Source organism: Sus scrofa, chromosome 1 (genome assembly GCF_054392235.1).
Source record: "Sus scrofa isolate SSC_HxYL_T2T_F1_AM1 chromosome 1, Sscrofa_HxYL_maternal_Yorkshire_Landrace_v2.0, whole genome shotgun sequence".
Taxonomy (NCBI): Eukaryota; Metazoa; Chordata; class Mammalia; order Artiodactyla; family Suidae; genus Sus; species Sus scrofa.
Genome location: NC_139383.1, coordinates 82,358,002 through 82,378,183, shown reverse-complemented (window position 1 = coordinate 82,378,183; position 20,182 = coordinate 82,358,002). Strand labels below are relative to the sequence as shown.

Sequence of the window (20,182 nt, the reverse complement as noted above, 5' to 3'; positions counted from 1 at the left end):
CAGATTTTTTACAAAAAGGACCCTGTGCCAAGAAACATGAAAGTGTGGCATATATGCAGGAAAAAAAGAGCATTTAGTAAACACTGTCTCTGACTTGACCCAGATGCTGCTGGATTCAGCAAACAAAGCAGCTATTAAAAATATGTTTTACTGGTATTATATATAATGTACAAATACATATTGTGTGTGTAACTGAATCACTTTGCTGTATATCTGAAACTTAACACTATAAGTCAACTAGATTTCTAGTTTTAAAAGTTTAAATAAATACATAAAAGGAAAAAAAGTTCTATTTGATGAGTCCTGGGATCTCGATAGCAAGTTTGATGTGGCAGAAGAATCAAGTGACATGAAGATAGAATGAAGAAAAATGAATAAAGCCTCAGAAATCAGTAGAAAATATCAAGCATATCAATATATGTATGAAAGAAAAGGGCAGAAAAAATATTTGAAGAAATTATGACCAAAAACTTTCCAAATTTGATGAAAAACATTCATCTTAATCTACACAGCCATGAAGCTCAACAAACAACAAATAGGATAAGCATGACTAGATCCACACCTAGGCATATCACAGCAAACACACATTTTAGGATTATTTCTTCTATATCTGTGAAGTGTGTCTTTAGTATTTAATGGGAATTACACTGAATCTGTAGATGGTTTGGGGTAGTATAGACATTTTAGTGATATTATTTCTTTGGATCAATAAATATGGGATACCTTTCCATTTATTTGTGTCTTTTACTTCTTTCAACTAAATTATGTGGTTTCCACTGTATAGATATTTCATTTCCTTGCTTAAATTTATTCCTAAGAATGTTGGTTTTATTGCTATTTTGTAAATGGGCAGTTATCTAGTTGTTTTTAGTTCTTTTCAAATGATTTATCATTAGTGTAAAGGAATGCAGTTGATTTTTTTTTTTTTTTTTTTTTTTTTTGTCTCCACTCAAGCATGTGGAGGTTCCCAAGCCAGGGATAGAACTGTACCACAGCAGCGACCCAAGCCACTGCAGTGACAACACCAGATCCTTAACCCACTGCACTACAAGAGAACTCCTGCACTTGATATCTGTATACCAATTTTTTGTCCTGCAACTTTATCGAGATTATTTGTTCTAACAGTTTTGGGGTTGACTATGGAATTTTCTATTTATAAAATTCCATCATCTTCAAATACTAAAAATCAAACTTCTTCCTTTCTGATTTGAATGCCTTTTATTTCTTTAGCTTGCCTAACTGTCCTGGCTAGGACTTCCAATACTATGTTGAATAACAGTGGTAACAGTGGCCATCATTGTCTTTGTCCTGATCTTATAGGAAAGCTTTCAACCTTTCACCACTGACAATGCTGATAGCTGTGGGTTTGTTGTACATGGCTTTATTAGGTTAAAGTATTTTCCTTCTGTACCCAATTTATTAAGGATTTTAATCATGAAAAGATGTATTTATCAAATTCATTTTCTGTCTTTACTGAGATGATTATGTGATTATAATTATAGTATATGTTGAATCATCCATGATCCCAGAGATAAATCCCACTTGGTCATGGTGTATAATATTTTCAATATATTCTTAAATTCAGTTTGCTAATATTTTCTTGAGAAATTTTGCATTTATGTTCATCAGGGATATTGGTCAATAGTTTTCTTGTGATATTCTTATCTGGTTTTGTATAGGGGCAATGCTAGCCTTGTAGAATGAACTTGAAACTGTTCTCTCCACCTTGATATCTTGGAAGATTTTGAAGAGGGTTAGTGTAAATTCTTTAAATGTTTGGTACAATTCACCTGGGAAGATGAAGCAGTTTTTCTTGTTTTGAGGTTTATGATTACCTATTTCATCTCTTTACTTAGTATTTTTCAGTTCAGATTTTCTATTTCTTCTTCATTTGGTCTTAGTAGTTTGTATGTTTCTAGAAATGTACTCATATCTTCCAGATTATGTAATTCATTGGCATATAATTTTATAAAGTAATCATTTATGAATGTATATATTTCTGTAGTTGTAATATCTCCCTTTTCCTTCCTAATTTTGTTTGAGTTCTCTCTTTTTCTTAGCTAGTCTAGCTAAAAGTTGATCAACAGCCCTTAATTTTCTCCTTTCTATTGTTTTCCTGATCCATATTTCATTTAGTTCCACTCTGATCTTAATTATTTTCTACCTTCTTATAACTTTGAGCTTACTTTGTTCTTCTTTTTAGTTCCTTCAGGTGTAAAGTTACTTTTTTTTTTTTTTTTTTTTTTTTTTTTTTTTGGTCTTTTTAGGGCCGCACTTTTAGCACACGGAAGTTCCCAGGCTAGGGGTAGAATCCGAGCTGTAGCTGCTGGCCTACACCACAGCCACAGCAATTCAGGATCCAAGCCACATCTGTGACCTACACCAGAGTTCACAGCAATGCCAGATCCTTAACCCACTGAGGGAGGCCAGGGATCAAACCCGTGTCCTCATGGATAATAGTTGGGTTCATTAACCACTGAGCCAAGATGGAATTCCCTATAAAGATATATTTTTAATTGATATCTCTGTAATTTCTTAAAATGTGTGTTTGTTGTTTCCTCTCACATCTCCTATTGCTGAATCTGAAAAGATTTGATAGGTTGTATTTCCACTTTTATTTTTTGTGATAAAAATTTTTTCTCTTTTGATTTCGTTTGACTTATCATTTATTCAGAAGTATCTTTTTTCATTTCCATAGTAAATCATCTGACTTTTTTCGTATTTGTTGATTTTTAGTTTCATAACACTGGTGAGAAAGGACAGTTGGTATGGTTTCAATCTTCTGAAATTTGCTAATATTTGTTTTGTGTTCTATCGCATCATCTATCCTGGGCAGTGTTCTGTGTGCACTTGAGAAGAATGTTGATTCTATTGCTGTTGGTTGGACTCCTCCATATATGTCTGTTAAGTTACTTTGTTCTCAAAAATGGTTCAATTCTAATGTTTCCTTATTGATTTTCTGCTTATCACCCATTGCTGATAGTGGGTTATTGTATATTGTCTCTTTCTCCCTTAAGATCTGTTAAAGTTTGCTTAATATATGTCAGTGTTTCAAAGTTGTGAGAATATATATTTTCTGTTGTTATATCTTCCTGAGGTATTGACCCTTTTATCTTTGTATGACTTTCTTCAGCTCTTGTTACCAGTTGTTGTTTTTTTTTTTTTTTCTTCTTTTGGTTTACACTTACTTGGAATATCATCTTCCGTCCCCTCACTTTAAGTCTATTTGTGTCTTTAGAGCTGAAATGATTTTCCTATAGGTAGCTTATAGTCAAGTCTTATTTTTTAATCCATATGGCTACTCTGTGCCTTTTGATGATTTAGGGTGATTATTGATATGTGAGAACTTGCTATTGCCATCTTAACTTTTGATTTCTTGTTATTTTATATCTCCATTGTTTCTTTTTCATTCTGTTTCTGTCTTCCTTTGCAAATTAGTGGTTTTCTATGATGATATTCTTAGTGTCCCTTTATTTTATGGTTTGTGTCTCTGTTCTAGATTTTTGCTTTTTGGTGACCATAAGGCTTATATAAAACATTTCATAAATAAAACAATTATTTTTCTGCTGATAGCAATGTATCTTCATTAATAGTTTTACGCTTTCTCCCTATTTTATATTTTTGATGTCAGACCTTACCTCTTATTATGCTATCAATTTGTTAGTCACTTGTAGTAGATACAATGATTTTAATGCTCTTTTTTTAAACTTTTTTCTTCAATAAAGTGGTTAACCTGCTATTTTTAAAGTACCATAGTTATCACCTTTATCAGAGTTTCATGTACTTTCATTTTTTTACATGTGTCTAATTAGTGTCTTTTGTTTTAGCTTGAAAGATTCTTAGTTTTTTTGCTAGGAGTCTGGTGGTGGTAAACTCCCTTAGTTTTTGTTTATCCAAATAAAGGAAAAGTCTTTATTTCTCCTCCTATCTGAAAGTTAATTTTGCTAAACAGAGTATTTTTGGCTGGCAGTTTTAATCTTTCAATACTTTGAATATGTCATTCCACTCTCCTCACTAGTCCAGTTTCTGCTGAGAAATCTGCTGATAGTGTCATGGTGATTCCTTTATAGGTTACTCACCTTTTTCCTTGTCTGACTTTAAAATTCTTCCTTATCACTGATTTTTGACAATGTCATTATAATATGCCTTGAAGAAAGTGTTTTTGTATAGAAATAATAGAGTATTCTATTGCTTTGTGAGCATGTTTTTGAATTGCCTCTCTGAGTTTTCTTATACCTTATTGGATATCTTCGTAAAAGCTATTTTGAACTTTTAATCAGTTAGATTGCAATATTCCATGTCTTTGAGATCAGTTGCTAGAGATTGTCATTTTTTGCTGTGATATCATATTATCATTATTTTTCATAACAATTGATAAAATGTGCCTTGGCTGTTTTGGTTGACGTGGCAAACAATCTTCTTTTTTTTTTTTAGGGCTGCACACACAGCATATGGAGGTTCCCAGGATAGGGGTCAAATCAGAGCGGTAGCTGCTAGACTACACCACAGCCACAGTAACACAGGATCTAAGCCATGTCTGTGACCTACACCACAGTTCATGGCAACACCAGATCCTTAACCAACTTAGCAAGGCCAGGGATGGAACCTGCCTCCTCATGGATGCTAATCAGATACGTTAACCACTGAGTTATGAATGGGAACTCCCCAAACAACCTTTTATACTTAGGGAAAATTTTGTATTCTTTGACTCTAACAGTTCAATAGATTTGCAGAAAAAAAAAATTGTTATAATAAAATTTGTGTTGAACTATAGCACAAATTTTGGTTTCTCTTACCAGGCTTAATTTGCTGTTAAAGTTGGAACTACGCCTAAAAATCCAGGCATTTTAAAAAAACTGATAGAGAGTGAAGGAAAAGTGTAGGCTTAGCACATGGAGTTTGGGGTATGTCCACAAGCCAGTAGGGGTATCCTCAAGCTGGGGAGGATCTGAGGTTTTTGGGCGGACCACTTGTTGAAATCCCATGGCAGAGAGTAGGAAACATATTCATTCCAATCTCTTGTCTGCCTTCTTCCATTTTCTTTCCTTCCCCTCAGTCATGGAAGTCCCTTCACAGACATCTATACCGTGCTGAAGAACAGCAGATCCTCCTGCTGTACCTCAGCAGCCTGACAGACTTTCACTGAAAACTTCCACTTTCCCACACTTCTGCTAGAGAGTCCACCAATTGTCTCTGCTGCCAACACTACCACCTTGACTCCATTGGCAATCCTGGAGTCTTCCAAGGTTCAGTCCTTCTGCATCCATTCACAGATGGATGGATCCCTGGTGTGCTAGGCAAAGCCATTTTGTTTGGCTATGGATGTCCATTTAGTTATAAATCAATGGGAGGGGAAAAAAACTAATCATGCCACCAAGATGTTGATTCTCTCATTTCAATGATGGTTATTGAGAAATTGAAAATAAGAAATTTCTCCCTCTGGAATTTTTTCTAAATAAGGACAGAGTTAAGGTTTAAGTGCAGTGCTATTGTTACCCAGAAAAAGCAGGGCAGCAGGAAAAGTTAAGAAGGGAACCTTAGACAAGCCAGCTTCCAAGGAGCCACTACAGGTGCCTGATTCTACCTGAGAGAGGTCAGGACATTGTCTGAGATCAATCCAGCATAGAGGAGATTAACACCCATCGTGGTTGCCCCAAACTCCATAAAATCTTAGAATCAAAATCCTGTTACTCAAGGTCTGGTTTCAGGATGGTGGCATAACCCTCTTCAACCCATCTTTCAAGCCTGTATAAATTCTGGACAAGTTAAATAAAAATGCACAAATAGCTGATGAAACCAAAGAGTAAACAGGGACAGGCATTTTGTGGGAGGAAAGTAAATTCTGAAGACGTGACATAAGTTTCACTCTTTCTTGTTTATTTGGTTTTGATATTTTGCCCTTTTGTCCCTGGAGACAGCCTGTTGCCCAATTGTACTCACAACTAAAAAAAACCAATAAAATACAATTTGCAAAAATGCTGAATTGCTAAGCTGTAAATTAACTATACTTCAATTTAAAAAAATTTTAAGTAGATTATTTAACCACTAGATGGCAATTGTGAACTCAGAATTTTCAAGATAATTTCCCTGATTTGGTTGATGGAGAGTGAGAGGGTCCTTCTCATGGTCAAAAGATATATTTACATTTAATATCATTTATATATTTATTGGAAAAAACAGTCTCGGGAGTACACCCTGTGCTCACTTAGCAAAAGGGATTCTAATAAGAACAAAAGGTTTCTTATGAAATGGCAATGACATTTGTATCATACGATGATTTAGAATAAAATCTACACAAATTTTGTTTTTCTCATTCTCAGCCATGTACTCGATAAGCTTGAGCATGTACTTGTTTTTATTTACTTTTTATCATAAACCACATGAACAACAAAAAGGAAAGAAACTCATCTCACTCACTCTAACACAAGCACTGCTGCCTTTTTTTTTTTTTTTTTTTGATAGTTCACACTTAACATTCTTGAAGCATAACTGTAGGACCCGCGTGACTTCTATATGCACAAGGATATTTAATAGAATATACTCTATGCCTATTCATCAGCTAAGGGACTTGCTCCCTAGAAGCTGCCTTTGAATCACTGATTTAAAGCAAAACAAGTCTTAGTTGTATGATCTCATTAATTCTCCTACAGTTGAGTAAATGGATTACACTCCATGACTCATCCACGTGTTAAAAAAAATTTTTTTTTTCTACAGCAATTCATCTTTTTGTTTTGTTTTTTATTTTGAGGGTATATGGCATATGTAGGTTCCCAGGCTAGGGCTCGAATTGGAGCCGTTGCTGCCGGCCTACACCACAGCCACAGCAATGCCACATCTGAGCTGCGTCTGTGACCTACACCACAGCTCAAGGTAACGCTGGATCCTTAATCCACTGAGTGAGACCAGGGATTGATGGATACTAGCGTCTGCATGGATACTAGCAGAGTTCCTTAACCACTGAGCCACAACGGGAACTCCCTACAGTAATTCATCTTATTCATATCTCCTCCAATGTCAAACATCTTCTTGAATTGAATTTAATTAAGATGATTTTAACTCCATCAGGCCTATTTTCCCCTCTGAACAGATTTTACTTCCTGTTTCTCCTTCCCAAAAGGTAATACCACCCAGAAGAAACTTAGGATATGCCTATTAGTGGAGGGATGCTCTTCTATATTCTGTCCTCTTCAGATCTGCAGACCAATACAAAGGCGTCTCTCATTCTACCTGAGCAAGAAGCACAGGTGTCTGTTGTATGAAACTGGCAACTACTGCTGGTGACCATGGACCTCACTTTGCTTATGATTTCAAATTCCTCCTTCTCAGGAGCCTCCTTATTCCTACTCCAGGTATCTTCTTGTCAGTAGTTTGTTTTGTTTTTTTTTTCTTTTTTTTTTAATTGAAATATAGTTGATTTACAATGGTCTAGTAATTTCAGGTGTACAACATAGTTATTACAAAAGAATGACTATTTCCCTCTGCTGTACAGTGTATCCTTGCTGCTTACTTATTTTATACATAGCAGTTTGTTTCTCTTAATCCCAACCCCTATCTTAGCCCTCCCTCCACCCCATCCTTTATAGGAATATGGTATGAGAAATATAGAGACAAAGGTCTGTAAAGAACTTCACAGTAACTGAACAATTTGAACATCTTTATCAATTTTCCTTGTTTAATAAAATTTTCATATTAAGCAAGTTTTATAATCCCCACATTACAGAAGAGGAAATTAAGGATCAGAAGTTATATGGACATTTTTCAAGCTCCCACAGTTAGTATAAGAGGCTCTTATTCCAATTCTCACCATTTTCTCACCAGATCCATCTCACGTATTTTCATACTAAGCCATGTGTTAAATTTCAGTAGTGAACTAATTTGTTAAGGATTAAATATTAACTTTCACTTTTTACCCCTTTGCTAAAGCTCCCAGGATCTGGCTCAAAGTGTTCTGATAATAAATAAGTAGATAATTCAAACCATAACAAGTATAATTATTTTTTTTATATCTATCTCATCCTTTCAAGGAAACTACAAGGTTTTATGTTCTGTGCTCACAGCTACTTTGCCTTGATCATAAGCTGACTGCTCAGAGAAGCTAAGTGATCTAACCTACACCATTCAGTTTTTCTCCCTGGAATTTGAATTTGCATTCAACACTAGCCTTTCTGTTTTGTTATTTGAACTAGGTTCATTTGAACATAGTTTCTGACTGCAATCGTCAAAAGCAAAGCTAGGCTTCAGAGACAGAGAAAAGAATGTCTGCTTCACAGGAAGAACATAGAAATGAGAGACCAAGAAACTCGAAGATAGAGAAAAAGAAATGAAAGAAAAAAAAAAAAAAAGGATTCCCTAATGGCTTCATACTCTTTAGCTCTAGTTCTTCAGGAAAGTCAAGACAATTTCTTTTGATTCCTTGAATCATCTTGATACATTACCCTATTATACATAAACTGGTTTGAAGTAGATTATTCTTATTTTCCTCAATGTACTTAACCATGATGTCAGGGAAATAGTTTTTAAAATGAGGGAAAACCTCAGATTCATATTCTCCACAGGTATGTAAATAGATGTTTTATCTGTGTTTTAAAAAAAATCCAATTGTATGGATACAGAAAAAATATGTGAGTTTAAAAAAATAAAATAAAATAAATAAATAAATAAGAGTTCCGGTTGTGGCTCAGCAGGCTAAAGACCTGACAAGTATCCATGAGGATGTGCATTCAATCCCTGGCCTCACTCAGTGGGATAAGGATCCAGAGTTGGCAGGAGCTGCAGCATAGGTCACAAGGCAGCTCGGATCTGGCATTGCTGTGGCTGTGGTGTAGGCCAGCAGCTATAGCTCCAATTCAACACCTAGCCTGGGAATTTCCATATGCTGTGGGTGTGACCCTAAAAATAAATAAATAAATAAGTAGTGGAGGTAAAAATTAAATGATAGAAAATTGAGTCAATTGAAGGGAATTAAAAAGTTATCTACAAATGAAATTACGGGATCATAGGATGTAATGATTTTTAAGACTTTTGATTCTATACCAATATTGTTCTAAAGAAAATTGGAACTGATTTCCATTTCCACAAAAAGATATGAGAATTTTTTTTTCACCGTACTCTTTCTAACATTAAATATTCTGCATTTTAAACTTTTGCTAATGATGAATAAATGTTTGGTATTTTCTGTAAGTGGCAAACTTTTGTTTGATCCCACAAAATGTTTACATGTTTAGAGAATATTTCACCATTTTTATTAATTATGTCATAAGTACAGAAAAATTCACAAACTATACATCCCAATGAAAATGTAACCAGAATTAAGAATCAGGAAAAGGAGTTCCTGTTGTGGCTCAGCAGGTTAAGGACTGCCAGAGGGCAGCTCCAACAACCAGGTCCAGCAGCCAGGGTGTATACATCCTGATAGGAGATGGACAGCGTTGGCGTTAGAAATGGAGACAGCCTCTTTGTCCCTTCTTTTAGGGCTCTGGACTGCTCAAATTTTATTAGCATAAGTGGTTGATTATGTAGACAGTTTTTTACTACAGATTACATCATAGTGTTAAAAGTACATTGGTTAGCTATTAGGCTTTGTTTTTTGATCACATGGTACAGCAGCAGTACGTCATGTTTTAAAATCTTCAGTTTAACTAAATTTAATGAGTACAATTCAAGGACAAACAGGCACAGCATATCACATGGAAAAGAGGAGACTCAGCACAAACCATCTCATGGCCAGCCAATTCCCACAAGCTGAAGAAGTTACAGACACAAAAATCTCGTTTTCAGACTAGTGTCTATCTTCAAAGTGTCCTTGGCAGGGAGACAGTGTGAGAACATACAAATCAACTCAGCTAGCTACTGCTAAAACTTTCTAACATCAAGGACAAAACTCACAGCTGGGTTTCTTTTGATCAAGAATAAAATGTGTGTAACTTCTATAAACCTCATTAAAATCCTAACTCTAAAGTTTACTGTATAACTAGTTAGTAGATAAACACTATGCTTTTAATTATGTTGGATTTAAATAGGGGAAAGTCCTTTAGGATGAAACTCTTATTATATTATTATTGTAATTTTGTTAAATCACAAATCACCACAGGAAAATAAGAATGGGAAATAAGAATAATAGGCAAATAATCAGCAAAGACTGAGGAAAACTGAATAACAAATAAAACAATAGGAAAAACTAGGTCACCCAAAAAACAATCCATGTTCTCCAGCGTGAACATGGAAATTGTTTTTTCAGGAAAGCCCCAATTCTTCCCCATCAACATCAGCATGAGAGCCATGTAACCTGAGGCCTGCCCTCGGCTTGTACCGTACAGGCAGGCTTTTATTCTGACCAGAAGCCCACCTTCAGCATGTACTGTTCAGGTAGGCTTTCATCCTGTCCAGAGGCCCACTTTCGGCGTGTACTGTTGAGGTGAGCTCCCTTCCTTGATGAGGAACCTGTCTTCAGGTTTTTCTGCCATTAAGCAAGGTCCTTTTTTTGAGTCCCTGCATCTCCTCGACTCCCCGCAAAGGACCTCAAGACATTGTCTCTGTGAGGATGTGGATTTGATCCCTGGCCTCACTCAGTGGGTTAAGGATCTGGAGTTGCCACAAGCTGCAGTCACAGATGCAGTTTGGGTCAGGTGTTGCCATGGCTGTGGCATGGGCTGGCAGCTGCAGATCTGATTTGAGAACTTCTGAGAGAAGCTCCATACGTTACATTGCAGCCAGAAAAAGGGGAAAAAATTATTACCAATACTTCATTTTGCTGTCCAGATACTGCAGCATCCTCAAACGTAACAAATCTCCTTCTAACCCATGGATTAACTTTGCTGGGTTTTAATCTTATCTTTTTTTTTTTTTTTTTTTTTTTTTTTGTCTTTTATCCTTTTAGGGCCACACCTGCAGCATGGAGTTTCCCGGGCTAGGGATCAAATCAGAGCTACAGCTGCCAGCCTGCGCCACAGCTATAGCAATGCAGGATCCAAGCTGTGTCTGCGACCTACACCAGAGCTCATAGCAATGCCAGATCCTTAACCCTCTGAGCGAGGCCAGAGATCGAACCCGTAACTTCATGGTTCCTAGTCAGATTCATTTCCATTTTGCCACAATAGGAACTCTGGTTTTTTATCTTTGAAGTAATCCTGGCTTTTCCCCACTGAATGTGATGTTGCTGAAATTCATGTATGTTTTCCATGGAGTTGTAATTCATGCATCCTTACCGTATTCTCATATTTGAAATGCCACAATTTACTTGTTTGTTTTACTGTACATGGATAAAGATTTGTTTCCATTTGTTGGCTGTTTTGGATGGTGGTCCCTTGAAATGTTTATGATCATAAGTTTCCTAAATTTGTTTCTTTTACATTATTCCACTACTTTTATGCTTCATAAGTTTTTCTCTATTTGGGAATTATGAACAGACTGACCTATATTTTTCCAATTACCAAATTAACTTTATCTTAAATATTCAAATATTAAATGCACATGGCAGAATTATTTTAGTGAATGATGTTATGGGTACAACTATTTTTTTTCATCCAAATAGTTAAGTAATTGAACTATTAAATGATTAACCCATTTTTGAATTTTGTATCTTTCTGCAAACTTGGTTGATCTGGTAAATTATTAATAGATGCATGTGTTTACTTGCAGTTGCTCTACATTGATATTCGCAACAATTTTCAACCAAAGACCTACGGTTTAAATAAAAGAATAACAAGATTTTTAGTGTTTGATTCTAAATTTAATCAGCCCATAAGTAAATATAAAACTAGAACTTTTAATTACTTTTAATGAGTGGAGCTTCTGAAGTTTGCATCCTGCTGGGAAAACAGACTCCATAGAATTAATTCCATTCTTGAATTCATTAAATTGAACTCAGGAATAGAACTAAGTTATATTGAGTTATTTTGTACCATATTGAATGTCTTTAGACCAGCCCTTTGAATTCCTTATCAGTTAGATTGCAGTATTTTTTGTCTTGGAGTTCCTTTGCTGAAGAATTGATACATTAATGTGCTATTTCATAGCGTGATAAGAATGTGCCTTTGCCATCTCCTTTGAAATGCAAACATCTTTATTCTTTAGGGGAGACTTTGTTTACTTTGATTCAACAGTGCAAAAAATTGGGAATTAGAAACCTTTCTGTAGTTTCCCAGAAGCTGGCTCTTAGCACAGATTTTTGGTTTCTCTCACTGGAGTTGACTTGCATCGAAAGTTGGGAGCAACCCTAAAAGGTATGACCTAAAATCAAGCTGGTGGCAGAGTAGGGGAGTCTGTACATAGCGCCGGGGGTTCTGAGCGTGCCTGTAGCCCGGTGGGGAATCCTCAAGACAGGGAGTCCCAGGGGCCTGTAGGTATTCCTCTTCCTGAAATCATGGAATGGGTGAGCCGGAAGGAGAACCTTCTATTCTTTGCTGGCCTTATTTCTTTTTCTTTCCCTCTCACAAGTTACAGAGGTGGCTTCACAGATCCAGGTCCTGCTGGAGATCTTCGGCTGTCCCTGAGAATCCAGGAAGATTTTTACTAAAAATTTACTTTTCCATCTCCTCTGCTAGAAAGGCCGCCACTGTCGCTTTGGCCTCCACAGAGGCCACAACACCCTCAGCTCCAGAGTCTTCACTGAATGTACCTGCTTTCACATGAACAAATGGATGGATCTTTCAGGTGTCCTGGTGCACTGTGCAGAGACATTTTTGTTTGTTATGAATTTCCAATTAGTTTTAAATCCACGGAGAGAAGAAAGAAAGTGTCTTATGCCACCGAGAGGCTGATGTCACTCCCTTTTTCTCTTATTTCAGTGGGTATAATAGAGAAATGGAAAAAAGAAATCTCTTCCCTCTGGAGTTTTTCTAAATGGGGGCTGAGTTAAGGTTTAAGTGCCATACAGTTGGAAAAATCAGGGATGCAGAAAATACATGCAGGGAACTAAGGCAGGGCATGTTTCAAGAAACAACTACAGAGTGCCTGTTTTTCTGTTTAAAAATATTACTCATCCTGTAAGAGAAAGAGAATTCTACCTAGGAGTCAGAATTTTATCTGAGATCATTCCAGTCTAGAGGAGCTTAAAGCCCATCGTGGTTGCCCAAAACTCAATAAAACTCTAGAATCAAAACCCTATCACTCAAGTTCTGGTTCCAGAATGGTGGCATAACCCATTTCAGCCCATCTTTCAAACATCTATAAACTCTGGACAATAAAATAAAAATCCACAAAGAGCTGGTGATACAAAAGAGTAAACAAAGGTATATATTTTGTGGAGGGAACACAAAAATTAAGTGGCCATGACAGGAGGTGTTTTTCTGCTTTTTGTTTGTTTAGTTTTGATTTTTGCCCCTTTGTCCCTGGATCCAACCACTGTCGTTCAATAGTACTAGTGGTTAAAAATGCAATAGATTCTTTAACCACTAGATGGCACTAGTGAACACAGCATTTTTCAAGACAATTTACTCAATTTGGTTGCTAGATAGCGGTATTGTCCCGTTCAAGATCAAAAGAGGTATTTAACATCATTTACAGAGTGAACAGGCAGTCTCAGGGATATCCTTGTGTCTAGCAAAAAGGACTCTATTATGAACAAAAACTTCTTCCCAAATGGTAATAATGTACTTTTTTCCTGAAGGAATTTAGAATAAAATTCACATCAATTTCATTTATCCCATTTACAACTATGCTCTGGCATGTGCTTATCTTTATTTTTTCATCAGAAAAAATATGAAGAACTGAAGAAAAGAAACTTATCTCACTTGCTCTAAGAACTGCTGTCTTTTTTAACAGCTGGCACTTAATATTCTTGAAGCATAATTTCAGGACCCACATGATTTCTATACCCACAGTTATTTTAATAGAGTATGCCCTATGCTCATTTATTAGCTATGCAGCTTGCTACCTTGAAGCCAGCTCCTACTACTGAGTCAAGTTCAAGTCAAAGCTTTAATTATATGATCTCAGTTTAATCCTCCTACAACAAAATTAAGGAATTTTAAACTCCACGCCTAAGCACTGTGTGGAGGAAAAAACATTCAATTTTCTATACCAATTTATCTTACCCTAAAATCCTCCCTCCCACTAATAAGAAAATTAAATTAAAAAAATCATTCTATAGGAGTTCCTGTTGTAGCGCAGCAGTAATGAACCCGACTAGTATCCATGAGGATGCAGGTTTGCTCTCTGGCCTCACTCAGTGAGTTAAGGATCCAGCGTTGCTGTGGCTGTGGCTGGCAGCTGCAGCTCTGACTTCTAGTTCCCTAGCCTGGGAACTTCCATATGCTGTGAACCCTAAAAAGACTAAATAAATAAATAAATAAAACTATAGGCTATGATCATATATATCTCTTCCAGTGTTGAACATGAACTTGAGGGAATTTGTTATTGTTGTTGTTGTTGTTGTCTTTTCAGGGCACACTTGCAGCATACGGAAGTTCCCAAGCTAGGGGTTGAGTCGGAGCTGTAGCCACCAGCCTATGCCACAGTCGTAGCAACACGGAATCTGAGCCATGTCTGCGACCTATACCACAGCTCATGGCAACACCCGATCTTTAACCTTCTGAGCAAGGCCAAGGAATCCAACCCAAGTCCTTGTCGTTGCTAGTCAGGTTTGTTAACCACTGAGCCAGACAGGAACTCCCAGGGAAATTTAATTAAGACACTCCAAGCTCCTTGACAGGCTGTTTCATCCCTCCTCACAGATCTTCCCTCCTATTTCTCCTTCCCCAAGAGGCATACCACACAGAAGAAGCTTAGTGTCTGCAAGTTGGTGGAGGGCAGCTCTGCTAGTCCTGTCTGTGTTCTGTCTTCTGGAGCTTTGCAGACTCCACGGAGACGTCTCTCCTTCCCCCTGGGCCTCCAGGACAGGTGTCCTTGGCATGAAACTGGCAGCTGCTGCTGGGAACCATGGTCCTTGCCTTGTGTCAGGTGTCAAGTTCCTACTACTCAGGAGAATATTATCCCCCTACTCTGGGTCTCTTGTCAAGGGGATTCTATTGTTACTTCTCCATCCTTTATTGGAGCTTGGTGGAACCTATGCCATAGAAAAATAGTCTTCAACTCTATCATAGCCCCCCATCTTTGGGGTTTTTTCCCACCCTTTTTTTCACAATACCCTTTGTTTAAATTGAGGTGATTTACATTCTATAAAATTCATGAATGTTGTGTGTAGTTGATGAATTTTACAAAATATATACATTTCCCTCAACCCAGGAATTCCCATGTGATCTTTTCCAGTTATCTCCCATAACTTAGTGGAAATAGTTGCTTTGTCTTCATCAGCATTGATTAGATTTCCCTGTCCTAAAACTTTAAATAAATAGCATGAATTATCTTTTACTAAACAGAAATTGTTGCTATTTATCCATGTTTGAATGTGTCCTAGTAGTTTGTTCCTTTTTATTACTGAGTAGAATTCTGCTGTATGAATATAACACAATTTGTTCATTTACCTGTCAATAGCTGTTTGGGTTGTTTACATTTTAGGATAATTATGATTAAAGCTGCTGTGTATATTCTTACACGAGACTGGGAGGGGACATATATTTTTACATCTCTTGCAAAAATGGCTAACAGTAAAATTGCTGGGTTATAGTAATTCATTGTTTACTTGTTTGAAGCATCCAATTTTTCAAAGTGCTCATGCCATTTTACACTTTAGCATCAGTGTGAACAAATTTCAGTTACTGCACATCTACACCAACATTCAGATTGTTGGTCTTTTTAAATTTTCAGACATTCTAGTGAGTGTAGAGTATATTGTTGTAATTTCCTTTTTATTTTTTAGATGTAATTCCTTTACTTTCCTAAGATAAAATCCATGGACAACATGACCTAACTACATATGAAATTTTGAAAAAATAAACCAATATAATGCCCTGATTATAAAGAAAAAATATAAAGTTACAAAATAAAAATAATATGTATTTACACATGAAATACTCAGGTATCACTGCATTGTAAGACACCACAAAGTAGACCCATCATTTCACCCATAAGCAGACTCACCATAAATGCAACAACTCTCATGAGAATGCAATAAAGACATTGCCTAGGTAATTCATGTATAATGTGAGGCAGTGTTATCTGCAATGTTATTTTTTTTAACGTCGCAACATTTTTTATAAATTTCTCCAAACAACAAAGTATCATACAATTTGCATGATAACAGCATTCTGGGATTATTAAAATAGTGCAAAACAAACATTGGGTTCATATGCAACTGGAATTAGTTCAACATTAAGGTAGTTGGGTTTTTCACAGCCATGAATGTCCAGAGGAATGTGAGAAATGTGTGCAGGATTCAGAACAGATTTTCACACTGTCAGATGGTCATCCCACCAGAATATGTCTAGTGTCTCTGGCTTCTCCCCACCCTAATATAATGTGACAGCCCCAAATGCTCCCACACCTTAACAACACCCTCCCAGAATCATTTCACTAGTAGCACTTAGGGTCTGTGAGCAGCTAAGGGCACTGGTCACAGGACCATCCCAGCAGTCTCTGCTCTCAGGTGGTTCAGCTCTATCACTGCTCTGTCCTTGGGTCACCATGCTAATTTCACTTAAATTATATTGGAAGATGTTTTAGGTTGGGTCCTTCCAGGAAACAGACTGAGATGTGCATGCAGGCTGGGAAGTGGTCTCAGAAACAATACCTGAGAGGAAGTGAAGGAAGCAAGGCTGGGCAGAGCAACAAAATCCATAGCTGATCACAGACAGGAAGCTAAGGAGCTGGGATGTTCCAGCCCTGCAAAGCTCTTCACTTTAGGCAGTGCTGCTGCTACAGATGCAAACACAGGACAACATTTGCACAGCTGTAGCTAAAGGAGGTGCCACCAACACTGCAAATAATCTTTTGTTTTTTCCTTGGATTCTTTTTTTTTTTTTTTTTTTTTTAATGAAATAACGGCAGAAGGAAGATGGATGGAGGAGTATTTGCCTTAGTTTAATTCAGGCAGTTCTAACAAAAAACCGTGTTCTGGGTGGCTTACAAACAATAGAAATTCATCTCTTACGGATATGGAAGCTGGGAAGTCCAAGGTTATGACACCAGCAGATTTGTGTCTAGTGAGAATCTGCTTCCTTGGCAGTCTTCTTACTGTAAGCTGACGTGGCAGAAGTCTCAAGGGAGCCTACAAGGACTCTGCTTATAAAGGTACCGATCTCATCTATCACCTCTGAAAGGCCCTACTTCCTAATACCATCACCTTGGGGGTTAAAATGCCAACATTTGGATTTCAGGGAATGCAAATCTTCACTTCATAGCCGTAGGCGTCTTCATTATCATTTGATTGAGTAGGACAGATAGGATAAGGTGCAGTGGGAAAAGGGGTAGAGATTTGTAGACAAAGTCCTGGGTAGAAGTTCACTGTTCACTGACCAGCTTTGATCGTGTTTGTTAATTTCCATTTTAAAAATAACTTCTTCATGTTAAGGAACTTTCTAAACTCCCCTTACAGATGAGAAAAATTGAGGGTCAGAGGTTATGTTAATTTTTTAAGCTCCCTCCATTAGAAGAGTCCATTATTCCAATCCACATCCTTTTTTCACCAGAACTATCTGATATTTTTATGCTAAGCCATCGTATCCAATTTCAGTGGTGAACTATTAAGTATTAAATATTGAATCCTTACTTTTTTCCTTTTGTGCTCAAGCTCCAAGGGGCTGGCTCAAAGTGTGCTTGGCTTATTATCAATTGAGCACCAATGACAAAGAGAAATCTCAACCAATTGTTTTTGTAAAAAAAAATTTATATATATGTGTGTGTATATATATGTGTGTGTGTATGCAGAAAGACACTTCCATAGAGGTGGATCACTCTGATACCTTCAACACAAAATTTAAATGTCCAGCAATACATTCAAATTAGTATCGTTAAGTTTTTTAACTTTATCTCAAAAGTATAGGAGAAAAATATTCTAGATGCATACTTACGGAGTGCCACAAAATCAACCTATTAAAGATACCAGCAAATCTGGAGTATTGAATCATTCACACTCATTTAATGATTATGTCACATTTAAGTAAGTCTGGACTGGTAAGATTAAAGTCAACAACCTACTTTTTGTTTTGTTTTCTTTTTACAGCTGCACCTGCAGCATATGGAGGTTCCCAGGCCAGGGGTCAAATTGGAGCTGCAGCTGCCACCCTACACCACAGCCATAGCAACACCAGATCTAAGCCACATCTGCAACCTATGCCATAGCTTGCAGCAACACTGGATCCTTAACCCACTGAGCGAGGCCAGGGATCAAACACACATCCTTACAGACACTATGTTGGGTTCTTAATCTGCTGAGCCACAATGGGAACTCCCAATGACTTACTTTTTAACCTCCTGAGCCTGTGGCAGCAGCCCACGTGAGTAATTTCACATCATTAATTACTGTAACAATCTGTGGCTACAGTAATATGGCTTCGTTTTGTTTATCCACTGAGCACTTTGATTTATGCAGAGGCCCATTTGCCTGAAAGCTCCACACAGTTTCTTTTTCTGGTCATTCTAACGTCCTTGGGGATGGAGGTAATGGAACCCTGAGAAACTTTCTGAAACACCAAGGGTGATGGTAAGGTGAGTGAGGCATCTACCTCAGGTGCAAAATCTAAGGAGATGGGTAAAATTCAGTAACTAGGATAAATAATATTTTAATGCCATATTTAAAATAAAAGTTAATGTAAAATCCACAATAAATGAATTATCCAAATTTTAAATAAGGACTGATTTTCCTTTTAATTCAGGTGACATCATAGCCCTGCAAACCACTGTTAAATTTTTGATTTGATAACCCTTTCCAATATCCTTGAAATTTCACCAGCACTTTCCCGTCTTTTATTAATGGAGGGGATTTAGGGCATTTGGAACCCAACTCACCCTCTTTCTCTCCAAACCCTTTGATGTTTGCCCAACAAAGGTGACATAAAATAGAAACCTGTAACTTCACAGTATACACTTTGGCAGCATATTGTCATCCGTTACCCTGAAACAGGTCCTAAAGCAGCAAGTGAGCTAGTGTCATTCACATTTACATAAACTCACACTTCAAGTGTCATTTGTGGAAAATTTTCCTTGTCACTTTAAAATTACTCTAAAATTACTCCCTACAGTTCTTGACGTTTGTGACCTATAATCATACAGTGCCTACCTTTTTGCCTGTTGTGTATGTTCTCTGAAAGGCAAACACTGTGAGCTACTTGCGCAGTAGTTTACTCTTTTTTTTTTTTTTTTTTTTTTTTTTTGCCGCACCTGGGGCACATGGAAGTTCCCAAGCCAGGGGTGGAGCCACAGCCACTGTAGAAGCAACGCCGAGTAGTTATGTTGTGAGCCACACGGGAAGTCCATACTTATTTTCTGTTTGCCCCTTCCTAACAGAACATAAATATTGAAAACCCATAATCTCCTTTCTTCTGGAATAGAAGAATGCCTCTGTCTACTTCTTGGTACATTTTCTTTGGAGTTTGTGATGGCACAGTCATCCTTATCATTGATAAGAGATGTTATCTCTCTTAGTTTTATCTCAACTAGGCAAAGTTCATGTAACCTTTCAGATGTATTGCCTTAGATTAGCATCTATCCACTTGTTCCCTAAGGAATCCTTGCTGGCAGAAGGATGTGAAGCAAAGCTGAATCTTAAAAGGCACTATTCAAAGCAACAGATGGCAAATAGAACATTTCCTTGAACTCCTGTAATTTACCTTTACGATGCATAAGCATTTTGCATTCTATTCCATAATTCATTCAACAATAAGGTGCCTACTCACTGCCATTGTTCCAAGGATACAGTAATGAATACAAATATTTGTGTTTGTTTTTAACCTAATAATACTGTATACAACTTAGCACAAGTAGAAAAACCAAAACAAAATTTTCCCTGAATCCAAGAGCAAAGCTTATAATTCAAGATGGACCAATTACTGCTTCAAATACCACCAGTCATGCTGTTACACATCTTGAAATTACATGTGCCCTAGTTTGAGAAACAGTCTTTGGTTAATTCCCAGAATATGAAGCCAACAGTAAAGTTAATTTTTACTCTGGATAGGAATATTTGGGAGCATCATTAGAACTAACCAAGTTGTCTTCATTTCCACTTCATTAGTTTCTGCCTATATTGTGAAATAACATAGGTGGATTCAATACCTGCAGAAAACGTATAAAATTTAGACTCTAAAACATCATGTGAGAGGCAAGCAGAATCATTCTTATCCTTCAA

General features: G+C 37.0%; 1 pseudogene across 1 annotated transcript in view; it reads right to left on the bottom strand.

The window, feature by feature from the left end:
- LOC100521054 (amine sulfotransferase-like) overlaps positions 1-5,643 on the bottom strand; it is a 54,037-nt pseudogene extending 48,394 nt beyond the window's left edge. Inside the window, exon 1 of the transcript XR_014837680.1 lies at positions 5,585-5,643. The product of XR_014837680.1 is annotated as an amine sulfotransferase-like (transcript). The remainder of the gene's footprint in view (positions 1-5,584) is intronic.
- Between the last annotated feature and the right edge of the window lie 14,539 nt (positions 5,644-20,182).